Source organism: Engystomops pustulosus, chromosome 10 (assembly GCF_040894005.1).
Source record: "Engystomops pustulosus chromosome 10, aEngPut4.maternal, whole genome shotgun sequence".
NCBI classification, from domain to species: Eukaryota; Metazoa; Chordata; class Amphibia; order Anura; family Leptodactylidae; genus Engystomops; species Engystomops pustulosus.
Genome location: NC_092420.1, coordinates 33,862,996 through 33,890,394, shown reverse-complemented (window position 1 = coordinate 33,890,394; position 27,399 = coordinate 33,862,996). Strand labels below are relative to the sequence as shown.

The window sequence follows — 27,399 nt, the reverse complement described above, 5'->3', positions numbered from 1 at the left end:
CTTCTATCGCAAGGTGATGTGTAGTTGTTTCTCGATCTTCTCCATTAAGCCCAGCATCACCACGTCTCCTCTTCAGCCACGGGTCACCCCTGTGGAGTTTACCACACAGAAATGTTATGTTCTTATGTTCAAACACTTTTTCTCCTTTACTGTAAAGCCCCTTTCACACACACATGCAAGCTACACCTGGTCCAGGACTGCTGAAGAAGAGGTGGGAGTGTTCCTTACTCCTCCCCTCTCCATATGAAGTCGTGCAGCCAGACTGTTATTTCCGGAAAGTTTCTTTTCCAGCTATGGCACAGTGGCGCAAAAAGCTCACTATACCGGGCACTCCTATGGCAGACGTATGACACAAAAAATGCCCCCTGTAATGTCCTTTGCAACCCCCTGTAATGTCCTCATATCCCCAATAAAGATCCTCCACTGCCCCCTTTCATGTCCTCATAGCCCCCTTTCATGTCCTCCGCAGCCCCCTTTCATGACCTCCGCAGCCCCCTTTCATGTCCTCCGCAGGCCCCTTTCATGTCCTCCGCAGGCCCCTTTCATGTCCTCCGCAGTCCCCTTTCATGACCTCCGCAGCCCCCTTTCATCACCTCCGCGGCCCCCTTTCATGTCCTCCACGGCCCCCTTTCATGTCCTCCGCGGCCCCCTTTCATGACCTCCGCGGCCCCCTTTCATGTCTTCTGCAGCCCCCTTTCATGACTCCGCAGGTCCTGAGGACATAGCTAGCGATGAGAGTGGGGAAATCCTCCCGGACAGCTGACATTTGGGACACAGGTCATTTGACCTAGTGATGCCCCTGCGGCAAGCTTGCAGTTATACATGCATTCCCCATAGACGGGACACGTGCAGCACCATACCACTCCGTACACAGGGAAAAGATAGAACATGTCCTAACTTTCCCTGTGCGCATGGCCATACGCTGTGCATCTCTATGGAGAGGGGAGGGCATATGTTTGTGTGAAGTCAGCCTTAGTCTTCATCAAGACTAAGGCTACTTGCCGAAATATGGCACACTGCGTTACACTATTGGGGTCATTTACTAAGGGCCCGATTCGCGTTTTTGCGACAGGTTAACCGAATTTTTCCATTTTGCACCGATTTTCCCTGTATTGCCCTGGGATTTCGGCGCACACCATCGGATTGTGGCGCATCGGCGCCAGCATGCACACGGCGGAAATCGGGGGGATTCCCCCGAAAACCTGACGGATTCGGAGAAACCGCCGCATTTGAAAAAAAAAGGGTCGTTAGACACGCACTTACCTTCACCCGGTAATGGATCGTGCACTCCGGCGGACCTCGGCGGACTTCAGCGCAGCAGCGGCACCTGGTGGACGTCGGAGGAACTGCCTTAGTGAATCGCCGGAAGACCCAAATCCACCGCAGAGAACGCGCCACTGGATCGCGAATGGACTGGGTAAGTAAATCTGCTCCTATGTCTGGATTTGTGAGAGCTTTTCATCAATACATTTTGAAAGAACTGCATTGAATTCCGAGTGCTGGATCTATTCTTTAATTGATACAATTCTTACCCTTAGGAGGCTTGGGAGAGCTCCATGCACCGAGATATGCCCTCATAAGAGGCAGGTGAGCTGGATACTGTTTTCCGTGGACTATGTTACCATTCTTGCTTGGTACAGTAGTTTATTGTTATATTCTTAAATTTCCATTGGTTTTCCTTGTGTGATTATTTGTCAAGACCCTGATGCCAAAATGAATGGCGTCTAATGGCATTATCTGCTGTACTTTCATATCCATAGGAATTGTATGGTAAGGTACTGTGCATGCACATCCATTAAACTGAAGCATCAATATCCCCTTTTCTTGTGTCATTGGTGGGTGTCGTGTCCCATAGACAAACCCTCCTCAATCGTCATTTTATCACCAATCCTGTACATAGCGTATAATATTAATTACTTTTAAAAAATGTTACTTATTTAACATGTAGACAGAGGGAGTACTTAAAGTCTTTGTCTCAGGAATATTTCCAACTTTTTAACCTTTGCCCTGAATCCACTAATTATCCTGCAAGCAAAGTGCAAACTATGAAAAATACATTTTTTTTCTAATCTTGGACTGTCCCTAATCTTATATTCTATTAACTACAGTATTTTAATTCTTGTGTCTTGCAAATCTCTTCCTCACCTATGTAATGTATTTTACAGAAATTGACTTGGTTTAACAGGATCTAATTCTAAGGAACTTACCCAGACTGTCCATATGTGAATGAAGCCTAATATTACATAGCAAGACTGCAGTATCCCCTGTTGCTTTGACATTAATTGTTCTTTTCAGCATTACTAATAGACAATAAATACTGTATATCACGTTCATTTGACAACATTCTGTGTACTCTAAGTAATGTAGGGCATACAGTTGATTATCCAAATACACTAATCAGAGAACACCTATAATCTGTCTTATTTTATTTGATTGCAAATTTATACTTCGACAAACAAGTTTCTTAATTGATTGTGTTTTCTCCATTCCCCGGGGATTAAAATAACATTTTGCTGTTAAATTTGAACTAGGACAATGGTAAATAGTATTAGAAAAACTTTACATTTAGCTAAAACTACACTCTGAAAAATATCCACACATAGAATGAGAGGCCAAGATGAAGTATGAATGAATCAGATGGCCGGAGGTATCACACAAGGGCTTACATCAATCAGTCCATTGAGAAAACCAAGCATGCATGTGCTTGTGAAAGACTCAAGGAATAGTTATTAGCCATGGGAATAAAGACAAGTTGTAGGATTTTCACATATACAGTAGGCATGTACAAAATTTTTTTACTTTTATTAGTTTGGAGCATAGTGTCCTATCTTCAGGCAGCATGTTGAAGTGCAGGTAGAGCTGAGCAGATTATACATAGGGGCCCATTTACTAAGGGTCCGCGGACCGCACAAACATCGGATATTCTGACGATTACCGATTTGTGCTGCATTTAAAAGGGTATTGTGGTGCACGTGATCGGATTTTGGCGCAATTGCACCAAAGAAGATGGTGAACTCCGGCGGACCTGAGCGGGGAAGCAACATATGCAGGATATCGGGCACATGATCTTAGTATATCTCGTCGGAGTCCATGATCATCGGGAACGCACAGCAGGAATCGTGACAGGACCGGTTAAGTAAATGTGCCTCATAGTGTCCTATATGCAAACACTATATTATAGAGCAGGGGAGGTGAGCAGATTGTTTTTACACTTCTTCATTTGGATTTTATAATATATCAGGAGCAACACTTTTTTCGCGCATCTACCTTTGCTAGGCTAGTGAAAAAGTTGCAAATTTTGTCGCAAATATAAGAGAAAAGCCTAAGATAAATGACCCCCATAATGTCCTATCTGCAGATAGATTGATGGCTGCTCCCTGTGGGAGTAAGGGGGAGTTCATGATTCTTGTAGATTGGAGTGCATTTTTCCTTAAAGGAAATCTACCATTTGCTTTTGTGCATTATGAACCAAACATACCTTGAGAATGCTGTAGCTACACTGATGCAGAAACATATCTTGTTTAATCCCTGAACTGAGTGGTTTTGCTGAAAAAACATTGATCAATTTATGATAATGAGGCTCTGTTGCTCCTGTGGCCGCCAGGGCGCTCTCCTCACCCTAAATATGCACTGCTGTAGCCTAGATTAAGCCGAGAATATGTCATCACTATGTTGTCCCTGACAGGCAGAAGTAATCAATTGCTGGACCCAGCTGCTGAGTAAGAGTCATTCAACTCAGGATGATTCGACTCAGTCCTCTCTGGACAAGCTCCATTTTATGTCTTTATGTACAGCAGCCAGGGCACCCAGCTTTCCAAAGGTGCTGAATTTTATAATTGTTTTTTTTAACAAAACCACTCGGATCAGGAATTAAACAAGATATGTTTCCGTATCAGTGTAGCTACAGCATTCTCAAGGTATGTTTGGTTCATAATGCACAAAAGCACACTGTAGTTTTCCTTTAAATATAAAATATTCAATTTATTTCTCTTATCCTATGAAGTTACAATCTAAATGTATAGCAGTACTTAGTAAAAGTCATTTACAATTGTAAAATAATATCACCTGTAGGTTGTGGCATGTACACACTCTTGGGCCTACAGAGGTACATTTGCATTTTTCTGTGTTGTGCTTTGTCATGCTTTGATTTCAGGCTTTTTTCATCTGTGAGCAGCTCAATAATTTTTCTAGGTTTATGACCCACATGAACTCCTGTAAAGAAAAATATATTACCATGTGTATCAGTGTATTTACTAGTATGCAGAAACTCTACTGCTTCTGAAAGCTATTCAACACTTTCTCCGCTGCCTTTGGACACTAAACGATGGTATGGAATGGAAGTCATAATTGATGTGTGACACAGTAAAAAAGCCACCTTTTTCTGTTTATCCTTGTATATACTTGGAATGATTGAAGTGAGTAGCGGAATATATATTCCCTGCATACCTACATGTATAAGATATTTGTAATGAAACACACATTGGGGCACATTTACTATAAGGGCCCTTCGGACGCATTTCCGCCAGGTTTCCCGGATATTTTCCCTGAATTGCACAGGGGTTTTTGGCGCATGCGATCGGATTGTGGTGCATCGCCGTCGGCTTTCATGCAACACAAATCGTGGGCATGACCGTTGGACAATCCAACTGATTCGGACAAACGGCGGAATTTAACTTTCAAAATTGTGTCGCAGACACACACTTACATGCACCAGGAAGAAGATGGTGAACTCAGGCAGACCTCAGCGGGGGAAGCGACACATGCAGGATATCGGGCGCACGATCTTAGTGAATCGCACCGGACTTCAACCTTATCGGACAACGCACCTTGGGGATCACAACAGGACAGGTTAAGTAAATGTGCCCCATTATGTATAAATTTCCTCCAAAATCATTTTTACGTGTCCTACGGTTAGAGTTACATGACTCAGCAAGTGACCAGTCTGAGATGAAAACAAGTAAAACAAAGTAGAAGTGTTTAATGTCTGTTCCCTGGCTAGCAGATTCTAAGCAGATTATAAGTATAAGTATATTTACAGTATAAATTGATAAGCTGTCAGTGTTGGACCGAAGTACCTTAGGCTGTCAGAGAATTTCTTCTTTCCAATTTCTTGCAAATCCTTAACATCCTCTTATTCAGCAGAAATTAACTTAATTTAACTGTCTTATATTTACTGTCCTGTATGGTAATATTCATTTGTTCTATAGGGTTCATGGTTAAATTAACAAATGTGTTAGTGTTAATATAGGTTAAATGGAGTTCATTATTTTCGTATTTGAATTATCCTGTGGTAGCAATATCCATGTTATAATTTATATACAGACTTTAGTCCCAGGCTGCAATGATCCCCTGTAAGGTGTCTGTAATAAAGCTTTATTAATAATCCCATGATGCACAAAATTTTGAAAATCTAATTGTCACAGGGACAAATTCAACTGAAGTACAAACCTAAAGATCCTATCTTGTATGTAACCATGGGACTGCCTGCATAGTGTATATTATATATATATATATATATATATATATATATATATATATATATATATGCATCAAAGGGCATGAAGGCATCAAAACTATGCATTAACTCATGTGGAATTATATACTTAACAAAAACGTATGAAACATCTGAAAATATGTCTTATATTCTAGGTTCATCAAAGTAACCACCTTTTGCTCTGATTACTGCTTTGCACACTCTTGGCATTCTCTTGACCAGCTTTAAGAGGTAGTCACCAGAAAAGGTTTTCACATCACAGGTGCCCTGTCAGGTTTAATAAGAGGGATTTCTTGCCTTATAAAGGCAAGATTATAAGTCAGGTGGATACACAGCTGATAGTCCTACTGAATAGACTGTTAGAATTTGTATTATGGCTTGAAAAAAAGCAGCTGAGCTAATGATGGCCATCATTACTTTAAGAAAACTTTGAAAGTGTCCCCAATTGCAGTTGCAAAACCATGAAGCGCTACAAAGAAACTACCTCACATGAGGACCACCCCAGGAAAGAAAGACCAAGAGTGACCTCTGCTGGAGAGGATAAGTTCATCCGAGTCACCAATCTCAGAAATTGCAGGTTACCAGCAGCTCAGATTAGAGACCAGATCCACAGTGCCACAGGGAGTTCTAGCAGCAGACACATCCCTACAACACCTGGTAAGAGGAGACTCTGTGCAGCAGCCTTCAAAGTAAAAATAGCCGCTAGGAAACCACTACTAAGGACAGACAACAAGCAGAAGACTTGTTTGGGCTAAAGAACACAAGGAATGGACATTAGACCAATGGAAATATGTGCTTCGTTTTAATGGGGCTCATGTACTAAGTGTCCAAACGCCGCACTTTCGTCGGGTTTCCCGAATATTTCCGTTTTGCGCCAAATTGCCCTGGGATTTTGGCGCATGCGATCGGATTGTGGCGCATCGGCGCCGGCTTTCACGCAACAGAAATCGGGGGGCATGGCTGTTGGACAACCCAATGGATTCGGAAAAAACACAGAATTTAAAAAACAATTTGTGGCGCAAGATCACGCACTTACATGCACCAGGAAGAAGAAGGTGAACTCCAGGGGACCTCGGGGCAGCAGCGACCACTGTGAAGCATGGAGGAGGAGGTGTGATCGTGTGGGGGTGCCAAGGCCGATTCTAGCCATTTTGCTGCCTGAGGCGAAAATTGAAAATGCTGCCCCCCGACTCCCATTTTAAAAATGTTGTGTTGTCATAAGAACCAGGAGTAACAATAACGCTTAGTTGCAGACACCTGTGATAACTGTTACAGCTGTTTATTGTAGTCTAGGGCTAAAGTACAGTAACTTACCAACATCTAGAGGTCCGTTTGTAACTAGGGGTCGTCTGTAAGTCGGGTGTTAAGTAGGGGACCACCTGTAGTTGATAAAAAGATCTTTTGCAGATGAAGCGTACTGCTATACCGATAGAATATACAGTAGACACCAGATTAGTTCAGTCGCTAAGAATGGAAAATACTATTCGTATCTGATAAAGGCTTAGCTTAGTCTATGCAGGTGGAATCTACAGTATTTGGTAGAGAATTAGTTCACTTTCTGCACATGGGGCATAATATAGTTGCTATACAGCTGGAATATACAATAGCGGATACCAGGTACCAGTAGGTCAGTCTATGAGGAATACCATTTGTAGCTGAATTAGTTCATTCTGTACAGGTGAAATAAGCAGTAGCGGATGGAGGATTAGTTGATGCAAGTGAATTATATAGTAATTACCAGTATCCTCAGCCTATCTATACAAAGCTGAGCAAAAATCAATAGGTAAACAAAGAGTTGAGGTAAAGAGTTTATAAAATCTTTGGGGAAATTTTGCCTCCATACACACACCAAGGGTTAACAACCTGATATTGGAGCACATCCAGCCCCTCTGCTTCTGGTCAGTACCTGAGCTCTGTTCTTTACTGCTCCCTGGCACAGCAGGGGTTACAGCCAGCATTTCAGAGGCTCCTGCCTGCAAACCTGTGACACCCGACACCCGGCCTGCACGTGTGTTGCTGGATCCAGTGACTCTTCAGGTCCTGAGGCTCGGCACACTCCTGGGCTCCTCCACCTGCAGTCTCCTGCTGCTCCTCCTGTCCTCCGGTCTCCCTGCACAAGGTCCTGAGAGTGGGAGCTTCACTCATGGCTCCTCACTGCTGTTAGCTGCACATGGAGGCCGGTAGGACAGGAGAACCTGTCAGCAGGCTGGAGATGCTTGCAGTGCACGCTGTCAGGTCACAGCGTACATACACACGCCCCCTGTCCCATCTCCGCTCTGTATAGTAATCGCGTCTGGGTTCTTAAAGAAACAGACGCGATTAATTTCATAGTGGGTGATTCGGGCGGCAATGAGCGCCCGAATCACCTACATTACAGACGCCCAGGGTGCCGCTCTAATCAAGGATCGGGCATCTGCCGCCTGAAGCGAGATTTTCATCTCGCCTCATGGCAGATGCGGCCCTGGGGGGTGCTTTGACACTGTTGGGGATTTATTCAAAATTGAAGGCATACTGAACCAGCATGGTTACCACAGCATCTTGCAGCAGTATGCTATTCCATCTGGTTTGTGTTTAGTTGGACCACCATTTATTTTTCAACAGGACAATGATCCCAAAAACCTCCAGGCTGTGTAAGGGCTATTTGACCAAGAAGGAGAGGAATGGGGTGCTATGCTATATGACCTGGCCTCCACAGTCACCAGACCTGAACCCAATTGAGATGGTTTGGGATGTGCTGGACCGCAGAGTGAAGGCAAAAGGGCCAACAAGTGCTAAGCATCTCTGGAAACTCCTTCAAGACTGTTGGAAGACCATTTCAGGTGACTACCTAATGAAGCCCATCAAGAAAATGCCAAGAGTGTGTAAAGCGGTACTCAAAGCAAAAGGTGGTTACTTTGAAGAACCTAGATAGAACATAAGACATATTTTCACTTGTTTCACACTTTTTTTGTTAAGTATATAATTCTACATCTGTTATTTCATAGTTTTGATGCGTTCTGTGTGAATCTACAATTTTTATAATCTTTGAATGAGAAGGTTTGTCCAAACTTTTGGTCTGTAGTGTATATAGTACAGTACAGAGCAATATATATATGATACCTGTACTAGAAATTGGGGAAATTGTTGTGCAATGCGAGTTAATTATAGAAGTGGAATTCAACAACTGGGTTGGTACATACACACTTTTACATGCAACAGTTTTGCATGTGGGTGGAAAGTATGTTTCCCCTGGGTTTTCCTACTATGCTAGGCCTTAATGTGGAGGATGTGTTGCTCAGCACCTTGGACACAGGTGGTGGGAGCAGCCTAATCAGGCTGCATAAAGCTGCTGAGCAGAGCTGAGAGAGTTGGCTCTGAGAAAGGCTGGAGAGCACACACAGCCCTGACTTCTGTGCCGGGAGCAGCGACATCCTTTATGTTTTAGTGGTGAGTTAGAGGAACTCTGTTTAGCTAGCACCCTGACAGGTAGGATTTTGTTCATGTTTTGATGCCTGTATGTGAAGGCTGTTTTATTTTGTTCCAGCTGTTGGAATAAACGCAGGCGAGACTTGTTTGGACTGAATTTTCGTGTCACTGTCTTGAAAAACCCGCTACCTCAGACTCTACTGGGCCAAATTTCCCACAATATATATATATATATATATATATATATATATATATATATATATATATATATATATATATATATATATATGGTCCAGGAATAGATATGGTGCAGCACTGTGTATGTGGAACAATCAGGTGCAGATCTTCTCAAAGGGTCCAACACCGACCCCAAGATCAAGTAACAGTCAACGGTGAAGCAGCACTCCGTGGGATTAAATAAAGATAATTTTATTCCACCATAGTAATGCAACGTTTCGCCTTTTCGATCAAGGCATTCTCAAGCATAGTGAGTTAAAAGTCAGCCGACTTAAATAGCGGTGAAACAATCACCGACACGTGTGTAAAACAATGACCTTGTATAAATCCACAAAACATTATACAATGTAACATATACTCCATATACAGTGAATAAAGTGTTACATATTCCAATAAAATTAAAAACTGAAGTGTTTAGGACACTAAGAGGCAACTCCATCGTGTCTCCATCGTTACCACCGCAACGCCATAGCTGGTAACAGAGGCACGATCCACAAACCAAATTGTGTGAACAAAGTGCTAGTGCAAAAATTAAAAACAAGGGTACACAGTAATGTATTAACATATGTATCAATCATAATTTGCATGAGACAACTCAGTAATGTTCCTGTTCAGGGAGTTGTGTCCATTATTCTTCGCTGAGCAATCGGAATCAGAAGTACAGGCATGCGTAGAAAAGAAAGAGAACACAACATGGCCATCTTGTTTTTGGGAATACTCTATACAGCGAGAAACTGGAAAGGAACCTAGACACTCCTAACGGGACATGGAAGGGGATCACGGGACGGTGCATGGTGATCCACAGGTAAGCAGAAACTGCCAGGTTCGGAAATCAACTCGTCGCCGTATGGCTACGCAAATCCTGCCTGTTGTGAGTCATATCCGGGATCGCTACCACCTCATACGGGTCCACCAGCTTCAATGTGTCACATATATATACCGAAGACTGTGACTTTGAAACTGACTTTCATGTGATTATAATGTCTCTCATTACTAGCATCAAACCAACAATTAGCAAATGTACAGTGACATCATTTACTGAGTCTCTTTTATGTATGTGTGAGTGCTTTGTGGTATTCTTTGCTTGGTTTGTGAAGAAATAATAATGTTTACCAAGTGGCACTATGCTACTTGTCAGACAATCCTCAGAAAAAAACATTCATTAGGGAAAAAGAGGCGCTTTCATCCTGTGCAATTATGTGATTAGCAGAGTGCAATAAATAAGTGCATTACGGTGTCCAAAATTAATGCACTTTAAAATTTGACATCTTAAAAGAGTCAGAGAAATTGAAAAAGCAAAAGAACATGAAAAACAAATCTTAGTGTAGGACACAAAAGTATTTGCTTTACCAGCTGTTAGAACTATGCTGTATGTTACTATTGTTTGGTTTGCTGTCATGGACAGTCATTCCTTCATCATTTTTTAAGCAAAGGTTCACATTGCATAAGATAAGAAAACAAGAGAAAGGTGACCGGCACTACCTTCTCCAAGGCAAAAACAGCATAAAGGAGTAATGTCCAGCAGATGCAGCTGTAGGTGTGAACTGGCATATACAAGGTCCAAAACCGGGGTGCACGTGGTGCGTCTCAGCAATCCAAAACAGTAGAAAAGAAGACAGCACTCACCGGTATCGGGGAAACAAAACGCTTTATTGTGCGTAGGGATACATAGCAGGGAAGATGCATGCCACACAGAGACGACGGGTCGTTTCGAGCAGTATGCATTTTCTCAAACCTTGGAGCTCGCAAGACCTCGGAGTGCAGGTAAAATACCCACCCCGGGTTCACGTTGTCTTGGTAACAGTACACAACATACATAAAAACACAATGGGGCTCATTACTAAGGGTCCGCAGAGCGCATTTTCGTCGGGTTTCCCAACGATTTCCGTTTTGTGCCGAATGGCCCCAGGATTTTTTCGCACATGATCGGATTTTGGCGACAGAAATCAGGGGCCAGGCGGTCGGACAACCCAACAGATTCGGACAAAGCGCAGAATTTTAAATTAAGAAATGTGTCGCAAGACACGCACTTACAAGCACCGGGAAGAAGCAGGTGAACTCCGGTGGACTTCAGCGCAGAAGCGACGGATGCAGGAACTCGGGCACATGATCTTAGTGAATTGCGGGACATACATTAGCTAGTGTTAAGACCAACGAACTGTTAGAATAAGAAACATTTTATGTAAAAGTAGTCACTAAAACTGTGACATACATTAGGTAGTGTTAAGACCAACGAACTGTTAGAATAAGAAACATTTTATGTAAAAGTAGTCACTAAAACTGTGGCTACAGTAGCAATAGAGAATGCCAAGCACGATATTGCAAGTAATGATAGAAGGCAGGATGAGGTAAAGATAATAATAAGTCCATGCAAAAGATGGGAACAGAAAAACAGCGTAAGAAACAATATTGTATAGATATATGCAGAGAACAATTACTACAAATAATACATATACTATACATGCGGTGCGTCAAAAATTGATGAACCGCTACGTTGAATTATAGAAAAACACTCAAGTCATTCCTATCATTTAACCTCATAATACCTAGTGCACTATATTTCAAAATGAGTCTAGCCTCTTGGCGTAATAGGATCTTGGGGTGGTCACCACCTTAGGGATCCACCTCTACCTTTTGAAGACCCGCAAACCTCAACACCTTAGGATTACCTCCATGCCTATCTCTAACATGATTGATTAACCGAGGGAAGCCTCTTCCTGTGCCTATCGAATTGTATTGTTCACGAAATCTGGTAAATAAATTTCTGATGGTCTTGCCGATATAATAGTGCTCACAAGGGCACAGAATTACATAGACCACAAAGGTGGATCTACAATTCATGAAAGATTTAACTTCATGTTGTGTACTGACTAATTTAATGAATTTGGTTTGCATATTAATGCGGCAAAAATTACATGATCCACATTTGAAGTTACATTTTTCTGCAATACACGTCTGCAACCAGGTAGAACTAAATGTAGAAAATTGGCTGGAGACTAATTGGTTTCTAAGAGACGGGCTATGTCTAGTAACTTCAGAAAGTTGGTCATCCATTTCCAAGATTTTCCAATTCTTGTGAATGGTGGAACATATGGCTCGCTCATGTGAACTAAAGCCAAACGAGAAAGCCATGCGTCCTCTACCCTTAGTGTGAGTGTCCTTGCTACTCTCGCTATGCTAGGCACGTCTATTGACAGGGGTACCACGTGCATTCTCAAGCACCTCCTCTAATATAGAGGTAGGATATCCGTGGTGCAACAGTCTCTGTTTTAAATCTGCGGCTTGAATTTTTATTTATGGTTTTTATTATGTTTTCAAGAATATACAGAAATTGTAATAGTGGCTTCATATATTGTAATGGTGTCTTCAGCCATCTTCTTGCTGCTGTAAATAAATTCTGCTTAAGGCTGCATTCACACTAACGCAAGGGTGACGTATATACGGCCGACGTATATATGGCCAATATACATCCCCCATAAACAGGGGCACCGTACCGCTCCTGACCCCGTGAAAAATAGGACATGTCCTATTTTTTCACGCCATACGGCACCGTGCGCTCTCCCCCTCCTCCTCTCCCCACGCGCTGCTCTGTGCCCGCCATGCTACGGTACGGCGGGCAATGTTAGTGTGAATGCAGCCTTAGAGAAATCAGAGTTTTATAAGAGTACACTTTCTGTTATATTGAACAGTTCATAACAGTACAAAACAAATTCAGGATACAATATAGAACAACAGAAAACAGTTTGAACAACTACCCGAGAGAGACTCGAGAGTGTATATATTACACTTGGTAGTTAGGACTATTTATCCATAAATCCCAATCTTTTTAAAATTTAACCCCTTAACGCTCTGCGCCGTAGCTCTACGGCGCAGAGGTATAAGGGATGTATGAAGAGGGCTCACGGGCTGAGTCCTCTTCATACAGAGGTGGGGGTTTTTGCATTTTGCACAAAACCCCCACCGCTAATAACCGCGGTCGGTGCTTGCACCGATCGCGGCTATTAACCCTCTAAACGCCGCCCGCAAAGTCGCGGGCGGCGTTTAAAAGACGGCGGCGCGTGGGCGCCGCCATCTTTTTTTCGATCGCCACGCCCCCGAACGTCATCGGGGGGCGGCGATCGGTTACCATGGTAGCCTCGGGTCTTCTCTTGACACGAGGCTGCATGGTTTATGCAGGTTCATTACAATGAGCCAGTGGCTCATTGTAATGTAAGACCTGCAAAAATGCCATATATTGCAATACTGTAGTATTGCAGTATATGGTAGGAGCGATCTGATCATCTAGGGTTATTGTACCCTAGATGGTCTAAAAAATAGTGAAAAAAAAAAGAAAAAAAAAAGTTTAAAAAATAAAAAAAATTAATAAAATATTAAAAGTTCAAATCACCCCCCTTTCCCTAGAACGGATATAAAACATAACAAACAGTAAAAATCACAGACATATTAGGTATCGCCGCGTCCCAAAATGCCCGATCTATCAAAATATAAAAACGGTTACGGCCGGCGGTGACCTCCGAGGCGGGAAATGGCGCCCAAATGTCCGAAATGCGACTTTTACACCTTTTTACATAACATAAAAAATGAAATAAAAAATGATCAAAATGTCGCACAGACCTCAAAATGGTAGCAATGAAAACGTCGCCTCATTTCGCAAAAAATGACCCCTCACACATTTCCGTGCGCCAAAGTATGAAAAAGTTATTAGCGTCAGAAGATGGCAAAAAATTTTTTTTCTTTTTTGTACACATTCGTTTAATTTTTGAAAATGTATTAAAACACAATAAAACCTATATAAATTTGGTATCACCGCGATCGCACCGAACCAAAGAATAAAGTAGGCGTGTTATTTGGAGCGAAGAGTGAAAGTCGTAAAAACTGAGCCCACAAGAACGTGACGCACGTGCAGTTTTTTTTCAATTTTTCCACATTTGGAATTTTTTTTCAGCTTCGCAGTACACGGCATGTTAAAATAAATAACATTACGGGAAAGTAAAATTTGTTACGCACAAAATAAGCCCTCACACAGGTCTGTACACGTAAAAATGAAAAAGTTATGGATTTTTGAAGTTGGAGAGCGAGAAATGAGCCGGAAAACCCTCCGTCCTTAAGGGGTTAAGGTATCTATTCTCTTGTACAGAGATGTACTTTTCATATAGGCAGTTAGTGTTCACCTCATGCTAGGGCAGTATGCCTCCTTCCAGTGCCTGGTGATAATGAGTTTGGTAGCCATCAAAGTATGGGTAATAACTGGATCAATGGATAATGGGAAGCAGTGGCTGGAGAAGACGTTATATTTTGTTTAAATAAAGAGGAAAAAAATCTGAACACCATTGATATACCATAGGGCAGTGATGGCGAACCTTTGAGGCACTGAGTGCCAAAACTACAAGCAAAAGCCAGATATTTTTCACAAAGTGCCAATTTACGGTAATTCACAGGATTCAAACATATTGGCGCCCTGGTGACACCAATACAAGAGAAATAAGGAGAAATTTGGATTGTTATTATAGTTTCCCTATAAAGTCCCCTTGACAGGATGAATCATGGGTCCAGAGAAGAGGCTACAATGATAATCAAGCTCTGTCCACACCTCCTTGATTCAGGTTTTGAGTCCTGAATGGTGAATTTTGTGCTGGGCTATGGCTTGGGTGCCCAAAGAGAGGGCTCCGAGTGCCACCTCTGGCACCCGTGCCATAGGTTCGCCACCACTGCCATAGGGTCATATTTAAGTTCTCTATATTTAATTCTAGGAGGGTAATCAGGATTTGTTGTGGGGGGGGGGGCAGGGGGATTTCCTCTACTTCAGACTGGGTGGATATTAACCATTTCCAGGCATGATATGTAGCTTGGATTGTTATTAAAGGGAGGAGGTTTGATCTTTCACATATCTTTCACCGTAGATCTAGGAACTCAATTTATTTTAACCTGCATACATACTTGTAAGAATGTTAAAAACATACTTTTGGAATGTGCTTGGCAAGTATAACTTACTTTACCTTTAACTGAGCTATATAGAAAAATACTTGAATACACAATTGTACACAAAATATATAAGGTTTTGCATAGTATTAGGTTGTATACAGATGCAAATCTTTAAAGTCCAACCTATTGTCCTACAGTGGTGATCCAGAAAAAAGCAAAAAATGCCACAAGGCCAATTCTAATTAGCCTATCAGGAACCTAACTGACGGTCCCTAAGTTACCCTACAACAGGACAGGGGACACTTACTTAGTCTGACAGCTGCTGGATGGTGGAGCGGACAGGTAACGGAAATACAGGAATAGACCAGTGTTCACACTGGTGCACAGAATACAAACACAGGACTGAGACAGGGACAAAACAATAGATATATACAGGTCTTCAGGCAGATAATCACAGATCAGATCCAGATACAGGTACAGGCAGGATATACACAGGTCAGGTCAAGATCAAGCAGATAATATACAGGTCAGGTACAGATACAGGCAGACAATTCGAGACAGGTCAAGAACAAACGGGAATAAACACAGGTCAGGTAAAAATCAAGATCAAGCAAGTATACTCAGGTCAGACTCAAAATAACCAGCCCGGTAAGATGGGAGCAGCCAGGTATATAAAGCCGATCCCAGACACGCCCCCAGTAGCACAATGGAGGATACTGTCCATCAAGCTAATAACCCTTACTGGGCAGAACTAAAATGCAAGGAACAGGGTGTTGCTCAGTTAATCCAAACACAAGAATTAAGCCACAATTCACACACAAATATGCCATGTATTCCGCCAACTGCGGATAGAGCGATGTTCAGGCACGGACGTTACACCCATATCGGGAAAATCCATACTCCAATATGGCAGTTAGAATAAATTCCTGGGTCTCACTTTGAGAATCTAGTTTCAAGAGCATATTATTACTTGCATGAACAATAACCAAGCCTCTTTTCCTAGTGTCTCACTGCACTTATGCTGAGTGTTACCGCTCTTACAGTTTATAATCCCTGTCTATGACAATGGCTGAAACAGTCTTTTGTCATTATGTAACATTTCCCAGATATCATTGTCACCCACACTAAAAGGTTAGTCATTACAATACAGTCCTGAAACAGGTTTGTTTCAAGTGGTGTCTAGCAACTCACATATGATGAGCTTTGGGAACAAAGTAACATGTCCACTTGTCCCAGCCATGGCTTACCACTGCAGAATTTGTCACCAGATAAAGTTAGTTTTTACAGCACAAATTCCCAATACAATACAGTACCAAGGTCTTTTTTAGCCAGCATTTGCAACACCTGCCAATGTTTGGGCAAGGTGGTAGTTGCAAATAAGACCCTCTACCTATCTGGATCCATCGAGTGAGTCTGAGCAACTCACCCAAAGGATAAGGCAGGGAGATCTCAGGTAATCTGCAGCTGTAGCCTCTGCCTGAGCAGGCAATAGTTAAGTGGGTGTAAGATATTGACCAATGAGTTGGCTGTATTGTAAACTGGAGTGTGATTGGAGAGATGCTACCACCTGACTAGGGGAAGTATAAAATCCCTGGGCAGGGAGGAGCACATGGTCTCACCACAAGCTCTAGACCTCATGGTCTTTCTACAGAGCCACAAGGTCCAATCTGCAGAGACAGAGTGAACAGAGAGAAACAGTGTTCAGTACACCTATTGTGTGCTCCCAATAACACCCATCACTCGGGATTGGCTGTAGAGGAGCAGGGGACGCTAAGACAAATAATGGGCGTTTTCATATATTTAAAAAGGACACACGGAGGAGCAGTTTCCCAAGGATGGGGGAGGAACTGCTCCTTTATAGCCACTCCCAGGTGCCTAGTGCCTAGTCAGACAACACATAGGGGCTCATTTACGAAGGGTCCTGTGGCCGGGATTCTGTCAGGTTTTCCCGAATATTTCCAATTTGCGCTGAATTGCCCCAGGTTTTTGGCGCACGCGATCAGATTGTGGCGCAACGGCGCAGGCTTTCACGCAACAGAAATCGGGGGTCGTGACCGCAAACCTCGGCGCAGTAATGACACCTGCTGTATATCGGGCGCACGACCTTAGTGAATCCCGGCAGACCGGTCTTTAAGGAAAACCTGGAAGTGGCCAGCACCAACCAGCGGTGTGCTGGCCCTTTAAATCTCCGAGTGCCATCGTGTCCCTGCTTGTGGGAGCAGGGACATGCGTGCGGCCTAGCCTGGACGGGAGCAGGATCGTGGAGAGGTAAGTGTGGGTTCGGGGGAGCGCGGCCACACCGAGGGGTATGGGTGTGCCTGCGATCCTTGACATGGACAGATGTGCTGTAAACATGTATTGGTAAAGGTTCTGAATTGTCCAGTAGGTCCTGTGAAGTCAAAGGGTAAATTTATTAGAGATATTGAAATTTACATATGCATAATTCTAAGCATCCATAATCTGTTGTCCTGAAGCATTGTCGATTGTAAGAAAATGTCTCTGATGACCCTTTTCAGATTTTTTGAAAATTACAGTTATGAGGAACCCATTAAAATACATCTCTGTAGCTCTAATTTCAGAGGCAAATATTAAAGGAAATCTACCATCAAAATCAATCATGATAGACCAGGGGCCCATACTCATAGATCCTGACTCTATGACAGTGATTATCTTCTTGTATTATCCATGGTCTTCTTCCTTCTAAAAGCAACTTTAAAAATTATGCTTATAAGCCACAAGTGCTCTGTGGGCCTTATCAGAGTTCTTCTTTGCTGATAATTCACAGGTTTTTACACTTCCACCTTCCCACTGTCTGCTGAAACTTCTGTGAGATTACAGCAGGTAGAAGGAATTGCTAAACAGGAGCAAGGGTTAGGTTTAGACACTGGGACTCATTTACTAAGGGTCCGAAAACCGCACTTTCGTCGGGTTTCCCGAATATTTCTGTTTTTCACCGAATTCCCCCGGGATTTTGGCGCACGCAATCGGATTGTGTCGCATCGGCACCGGCTTGCACAAGACAGAAATCAGGGGGCGGGCCGTTGGACAACCTGACGGATTCAGACAAACCGCAGAATTTAAAAAAGTATTTATGTCGAAAGATCAAACACTCCGGTGGACCTCGGCGCAGCAGCGACACATGCAGGAACTCGGACGCACGATGTTAGTGAATCCTCGTCGGACAATGCACCGCAGGATCGCGACAGGACTGGGTAAGTAAATATGCCCCAATGTAACAGCTACAACACTGAGGGGCTCTGGTAAGGTATAAGCATACTTTTAAAAGTGGTTGTTAAAAAGAAGGAGCTTGAGTGCCCTTGGTAGATTTCCTTTAAGTTCTGCATATTGTTAGAATCTGACTAATGGCATGCGTCATCAGGAACAGAAAACAGACAGAAAACTTAGGACCACAGAAAAATTAAGGTCTCTTTTCCATCAGAATAAATTTTGATTTTTGGCACTGGACCTCTTTAAACTATAGACTGTAACTCTGCCAGGGACATAATAATACAAGCTGCCCAGAGAGTCAAACAGACACATCCCTAAATCCTTCGGTACACAGACTGAGCCGGAGATGAAATAAACCTTGATGAACGTTGAACATGACATCCCGTATCATTTTAAGCACGCATTGTAATTGGTAACCAGTGCTCTGGTTTTCAAGTAGAAATGTGCAAATAGACAAACATAAATGATTCATAGTAAAGCATGAGGATTAAATGGATATTTGAGGATGACTAGCACAACTTGAACTCATGCCAAAGTCTATCCAGACAGTAAATGAGAGGGGAAAGTTCTGAAGGTGAAAATCTAGGATACAAAGCTGGACTAATTTGCTAGATTGTAGAAATATATTTGCTTTAATTACTGACTGCTCACTGATAAACTGAGATCAGTTGGAATCGGGAAGAACGCGCCGCAGGAGCGAACATTTACGTGAAGTGGTGATGGCACCACAAGGAGGACAGCGTTTTGAAAAGACCACTTAGAGAAGATCCGCTTGCATAATGCTAGATAACAGCTTACTATAAAACCCCATCACTACTTGCTGTTATGTGTTCTATTTATCCAGGTCATTTATTGCCTTTTTCCAGCTAAATTGTAAGGGCCAGACCTTGTAAAAACTAATTGATTTTAAGGCCTTTCAAATGCAAAATGATAGGGAGGGGGAAATCAGTAATTAAATTTTGCATGGGTATGTATCCACTTAACAAAAGAGGTGTTTTTTATGAAACCTGCTGTGAGGATGTCACAGTGCTCTGTTATATAAGCACATAAATGGAAGGGTATGTGGAACAACTACATCTTTGTAGAATTTTAGGCTTAGTTTGTTTGACCTTATGGATTGTAAAGCTTAAAGGGGTATTCCCACAAGATTCTTAAAGGATATCTACCATTTCTTTTCATGCATTGTGAACCAAACATGCCTTAGAAATGCTGTAGCTATACTGATGCAGATACATATCTTGTTTAATCCCTTAATTCAGTGTTTTTTCTGAAAAAAAAACAGTGATAAAAGTATCCTAATGAGGCTTCTCCTCTTACTCTAATTATGCACTGCTCCAGAGAATGATGTAATCAGTGTGTTGTCCCTGACAGGCAGAAGTAATCAATCGCTGCACCATTCCTTAGCTGCTGTTTATGAGTCATCCAGCTCAGGTTGATTTGTCCTGTCTGGACAGTTCAGGAAGCTCTGTGTAATGTATTTATGAACAGCAGCCAGTATGCAATCCAGCTTTCCCAAGTTCTTGAATTTTATAATTGTTTTTTTAGCAAGACCACTTGGATCAGGGATTAAACGAGATATGTATCTGCATCAGTGTAGCGACAGCATTCTCAAGGTATGTTTGGTTCACAATGCTTGGAAACAAATGTTAGATTTGCTTTAAATATATTCAGGACAACAAAATAACACATTCAATGTTATTAATAAAAAAATATATATAAAAAGTTATATTAAAAAGTTATTATTAAAAATACAGCATTTCACAGACATAATTCCAACCTGTATCTTATTAGTCCTGGTGTAGTCCCCAATTGCAGACACTCACAGACACTTCATGCTGGCAAGCAGCATGCACTTACTCTACCAGCTAAAGGCAAGATAGGGTCTTTATCTAGGAGGGGGGGGGGCACTGTGTGTGTGCTATAGCTCAAATTTAGTAGAGCTGACAGCGTTTGTTATAGCTCAAATGCAGCAGGACTCAACTGTGTCATTGTGTTTTATGTGCATCTCATGGATCTCATTATCTCTCATCTCTGATCTTTCTCATCTCTCTTTGTGTCAGATACTAGTGGAATGTTCAGAAGCTAAATAAATGTCTACATAAACCCTGTACCCTGATTATCTAAGCACATTGTCAGCACACTGTAACTCACAGCACTAGAGGAATCATAAAGTGTCTACTTAGAAAGTCCCGGTCCACACTCTAGAATTTTACACTAACCATCACTGAGTGATAGAAGCAACAACAGCAATAAAACTAAGTAAAATTGTAAAGAAAGGGGCTAAAAATGATCTTTATAGTGTAGAAATCACTAGGGGTTCAAATTTGAGAACTTTCTTTCATGTGCAAACCCATTTAAGCTCTATTTTAGGCCTCTGCTTTATTCCTTTCTTTATAAACATAGTTCAAGCCATCTTGCCATTATAGGACATGCTAACGTGGCAGTGCACTCAGGTTTCATTGCAATTTTCTTAGTTTTTATAAAAAGTCAAGGAGCCCTCAACACAAGTGTAAAAATACAGGCAGTCCCCGGGTTACGTACAAGATAGGTTCTTTAGGTTTGTTCTTAAGTTGAATTTGTATGTAAGTCGGAACTGTATATTTTATCATTGTAACTCCGCCCAAAATATTTTTTGGTCTCTGTGACAATTGGATTTTAAAACATGTGGGTTATCATAAGAACCAGGATTAATAATAAAGCTTAACTGCAGACACCTTTGATACCTGGTATAGCTGTTTATTGTAGCCTAAGGCTAAAGTACAGTAAATTACCAACCTCCAGAGGTCCGTTTGTAACTATGGGTCATATGTAAGTCGGGTGTTCTTAAGTAAGGGACCGCCTGTAGTCATATTTTACAAATAAAGATATAAAAACAGACAACAAGATGTCTCGGTGCCACTGTGATAAGGAGCCTTTATAAACTACTTTGTAAAGCGCTGCACATTATGGGAATGACTTCTTTAGGCATATCTTCATCTATTATAAATGTGGATTTAGTTTGTGTTAACATGGCCTTCAAGCTGCAATGCAAATTTCTTCTTAAAAAAATATAGGGGGACATTAATCAAAGTCTGTTAGAATGTTTTGAGGGGTTTTTTAGCGCAAAAATCTGGCGCATCTCGTTAATTTGGTGTTTATTTTTTATTTTTTAACATCTCTGTAACTTTTAGTCCCTGCAGTTACATCACAATGATAGGTTTTTGTGCTGAGATGAAGCCCTGAACGTTCTGTCATCTTTTCTCAGTCTACTTTCATTATTGTTCACAAAAGAGATCTAACAATTTGAGACAAATTTGGCGCTAATTTAGGCGCAAATGAATCGGACATGAGACAATTCCAAAGTGCATTTACTAAGGCAGAACTAGATCCATCAGAGATCAGGAGCCAAAAAGAAGAACAAACCAGGCGCAAAAATAAGCGAACATGAGACCCCACTATGATTAATGTCCCCCATACTGTTTGTCCCTAAGAATCTACATGCCATTTCACTGGAAATGTGGATCGGGCAGCATGCCGCCCTTGAGCGTTTGTAAAGGCAAATGTAGATGTAGATATAAAGATATGAGACTGATGTATAGATATATGAAAGATAGAGATAGATAAAAGATGGATGGATAGGTAAATATGAGAGAGACACATGGGCCTTACATGTCACGCTCAGGGCCAGATTAAGGGTCCCAGCAGTATGGAGCACCTCATTTAAGATGGGGCCCCCCAGCTCGGCAGCCAACGCGGGGCCCCCTTCCACAACAATATATGTGAAAAAAAGATACCACATAGTTATCCTATTACAAATATCAGCGCCATACTACTACCAGATAATGATACCACAATACTGTTACCAATTCAAACTATCATCGAAACTGCAACCCACAGCATCACCACAACATAAATAAAATACCAACATCCTGATACTGAACACAAGACTTTGTACACAGACCAGTATTACCAATGATTTACCACATATAAACTCCATTTATTGATGAACTTGATGAACACCACAAGCAAAAGGCAATATCACTAATGACACCTCAGGCACAGGCCCAAATAATAACATTACATCAGGATTATCACCACTACATAATGACTGGATAATACTGCAATACTATGTAATAACCTACACAGACAGACCAGTATGTACCAGCATATAGTAACTATATAGTAGATACCAGTCCTCAGGTGACGCCCCTGATGTTGTCTCTTCTCTCCTGTCTAATCTTCAGGGAGACTTCTTGCAGCCAAGACTCATCTCTGCAGGTTTATAAAACAGACATGGTTTGCATCATCCTATATACATATATTTAAATACCCCTTACAACACAACTGACCACACTGTGCCCCCACATATATGATATATACCCCTCACACTACAACTGACCACACTGTGCCCCCACATATATCATATATACCCCTCACACTACAACTGACCACACTGTGCCCCCACATATATATCATACATACCCCTCACACTACAACTGACCACACTGCGCCCCCACATATTTCATATATACCCCTCACACCATAAATGACCACACTGAGCCCCCACATATATATCATATATACCCCTCACACTACAACTGACCACAATGTACCCCACATATATCATATATACCCCTCACACCATAAATGACCACACTGTGCCCCCACACCACTACCATTACCACTGCATCATGTCTGAATAATACCGCCCCACCGCTACCATTACCACTGCATCATGACTGAATAATACCACCACACCGCTACCATTACCACTGCATCATGACTGAATAATACTACCACACCGCTACCATTACCACTGCATCATGTCTGAATAATACCACCACCAGAGGTCGCACTAACATTTTTCCAGAAGGGTAAAAATACTCCTCTCACCATTTTTGAGGAGTATGAAAATTTCTGTAATACACATAGCACACATAGCGCGCACACACACTACGCTCACAGGACACTGCACACTCACACACACTACTGCACGCTCACAGGACACTGCACGCTCACAGGACACTGCACACACACTACGCTCACAGGACACTGCACACTCACACACACTACTGCACGCTCACAGGACACTGCACGCACACACACACTACTGCACGCTCACAGGACACTGCACGCTCACAGGACACTGCACACTCACACACACTACTGCACGCTCACAGGACACTGCACACTCACAGGACACTGCACACTCACAGGACACTGCACACTCACTACTGCACGCTCACAGGACACTGCACACTCACAGGACACTGCACGCTCACACACACTACTGCACGCTCACAGGACACTGCACGCACACACACACTACTGCACGCTCACAGGACACTGCACGCACACACACACTACTGCACGCTCACAGGACACTGCACGCACACACACACACTACACGCTCACAGGACACTGCACACACGCACACACACACTACACGCTCACAGGACACTGCACACACACACACACACACTACACGCTCACAGGACACTGCACACACACACACACACTACACGCTCACAGGACACTGCACACACACACACACACACACACTACACGCTCACAGGACACTGCACACACACACACACACACACACTACACGCTCACAGGACACTGCACACACACACACACACACACACACTACACGCTCACAGGACACTGCACACACACACACACACACACTACACGCTCACAGGACACTGCACACACACACACACACACACTACACGCTCACAGGACACTGCACACACACACACACACTACACGCTCACAGGACACTGCACACACACGCACACTACGCTCACAGGACACTGCACACACACGCACACTACGCTCACAGGACACTGCGCACACTACGCTCACAGGACACTGCGCACACTACGCTCACAGGACACTGCGCACACTACGCTCACAGGACACTGCGCACACTACGCTCACAGGACACTGCGCACACTACGCTCACAGGACACTGCGCACACTACGCTCACAGGACACTGCGCACACTACGCTCACAGGACACTGCGCACACTACGCTCACAGGACACTGCGCACACTACGCTCACAGGACACTGCGCACACTACGCTCACAGGACACTGCACACACACGCACACTACGCTCACAGGACACTGCGCACACTACGCTCACAGGACACTGCGCACACTACGCTCACAGGACACTGCGCACACTACGCTCACAGGACACTGCGCACACTACGCTCACAGGACACTGCGCACACTACGCTCACAGGACACTGCGCACACTACGCTCACAGGACACTGCGCACACTACGCTCACAGGACACTGCGCACACTACGCTCACAGGACACTGCGCACACTACGCTCACAGGACACTGCGCACACTACGCTCACAGGACACTGCGCACACTACGCTCACAGGACACTGCGCACACTACGCTCACAGGACACTGCGCACACTACGCTCACAGGACACTGCGCACACTACGCTCACAGGACACTGCGCACACTACGCTCACAGGACACTGCGCACACTACGCTCACAGGACACTGCGCACACTACGCTCACAGGACACTGCGCACACTACGCTCACAGGACACTGCGCACACTACGCTCACAGGACACTGCGCACACTACGCTCACAGGACACTGCGCACACTACGCTCACAGGACACTGCGCACACTACGCTCACAGGACACTGCGCACACTACGCTCACAGGACACTGCGCACACTACGCTCACAGGACACTGCGCACACTACGCTCACAGGACACTGCGCACACTACGCTCACAGGACACTGCGCACACTACGCTCACAGGACACTGCGCACACTACGCTCACAGGACACTGCGCACACTACGCTCACAGGACACTGCGCACACTACGCTCACAGGACACTGCGCACACTACGCTCACAGGACACTGCGCACACTACGCTCACAGGACACTGCGCACACTACGCTCACAGGACACTGCGCACACTACGCTCACAGGACACTGCGCACACTACGCTCACAGGACACTGCGCACACTACGCTCACAGGACACTGCGCACACTACGCTCACAGGACACTGCGCACACTACGCTCACAGGACACTGCGCACACTACGCTCACAGGACACTGCGCACACTATGCTCACAGGACACTGCGCACACACACACTATGCTCACAGGACACTGCGCACACACACACTATGCTCACAAGACACTGCGCGCACACACACACACACTACGCTCACAAGACACTGCACACTCACACACACACTACGCTCACAAGACACTGCACACTCACACAGGACACTGCACACTCACACAGGACACTGCACACTCACACAGGACACTGCACACTCACACAGGACACTGCACACAGGACACTGCACACTCACACAGGACACTGCACACTCACACAGGACACTGCACACTCACACAGGACACTGCACACACTCACCCGGTCCCGTCGATCACATAAACGCAGGCAGCATTTGGAGCAGGACGGGGAGCGGCAGCCCGCTGCCCACATGCCTCGCCTGGGGCCTGCGCTCTCGCTGCGGGTCTCTCCTGCCCGCCCCTGACACTGAGTCACGTGTCCTGCTGAGCGATCGCTCTATAGACATTTCCCTCATTTGCAGCGCGCGCTGAACCGCTCAGCCTGCGCGCTACAGGGAATAATTGCCATGCGTTTTTTTACGCATGGCAATTATTTTGGGGGGTAATGGCGCCTCATCACGCGTCTATGACGCGTGGTGAGGCGTTAATGCAACCTCTGACCACCACACCACTACCATTACCACTGCATCATGTCTGAATAATACCGCCACACCACTACCATTACCACTGCATCATGTCTGAATAATACCGCCACACCACTACCATTACCACTGCATCATGTCTGAATAATACCACCACACCACTACCATTACCTCTGCATCATGTCTGAATAATACCACCACACCACTACCATTACCACTGCATCATGACTGAATAATACCACCACACCCCTACCATTACCACTACATCATGACTGAATAATACCACCACACCACTACCATTACCACTGCATCATGACTGAATAATACTACCACACCGCTACCACTACCACTGCATCATGTCTGAATAATACCACCACACCACTACCACTGCATCATGACTGAATAATACCACCACACCACTACCATTACCACTGCATCATGACTGAATAATACCACCACACCACTACCATTACCACTGCATCATGACTGAATAATACTACCACACTATTACACCCTCTCCCGTCCCCTATACAATGGCTCCTCTCTATATAAATTACACCCCCCACTCCCCATACAGTGGCTCCTCTATATAAATAACCCCCCTCCACTATACATTTGCTCCTCAACATATATAAAATACACCCCCCATATACAGTGACTCTTCTATATATAAATTACATCCCCCTCGTCCCCTATACAGTGCCTCCTCCATATATAAATACCCCCCTCCACTATATATTTGCCCCTTAATATATATAAATTATCTTCTATCTTCCTTTCTGGGCCCCTGTAAAACAATAAAATAATAAAAGTTCACTCACCTTTCCAGACGATCCCTCGCAGCGCTGACAGGATGATCTGCATCCAGGCTCTTCATCTCCCTGCAGTGTGGAGACACAGACGGCGCGATCTATGAGTCATAGATCGGCCGTCTGTGGAGGACTGAAAGTGTAGGCAGAGGTCGCTCTGCCTGTACTTCTGCCACTCTATGGTATCTGTGCCTTAAAGGCACAGTACCATATAGTGTGTGCGTGTCAGTATGGGGCTGCTAATAGCGTTTAGCAGCCCCATACTTAGCAGCTGATACCTGCGGGGGCCCCTGTAGCATGTTCTTGTGTACAGGGCCGGATCTACAGCGCCAGATGCCGGGGCCCCATAGAGAGAGGGCTGAACCCGGGGCCCGGCGCAAGTGCTCCAGGAGCGCCAATGTAGATCCGGCTCTGGTCACGCTCATGCGTGACCGTAGTGTGTAAGGGGTTAACACCCGCGGTCGGAGGAATCTAGCCACAGGTGTCGGCTATAATATACATCTGACACTTGCAGCTTATGGAACCAACTTGCTTATGGAAGCAAGACGTACTACTACGTCACAATGGTGTAAGTCCCTGCCGCCCAT

General features: G+C 43.9%; 1 long non-coding RNA gene across 1 annotated transcript; it reads right to left on the bottom strand.

Annotated features, from left to right (window-relative positions):
• LOC140104893 (uncharacterized) lies at nt 1-26,931 on the bottom strand. Its single transcript, XR_011850444.1, has 5 exons — nt 26,825-26,931; nt 22,456-22,537; nt 4,706-4,826; nt 4,066-4,212; nt 1-89 (listed from the first exon to the last, which is right to left on the bottom strand). It is a non-coding gene; the product is annotated as an uncharacterized lncRNA (long non-coding RNA).
• Nucleotides 26,932-27,399: the final 468 nt, after the last annotated feature.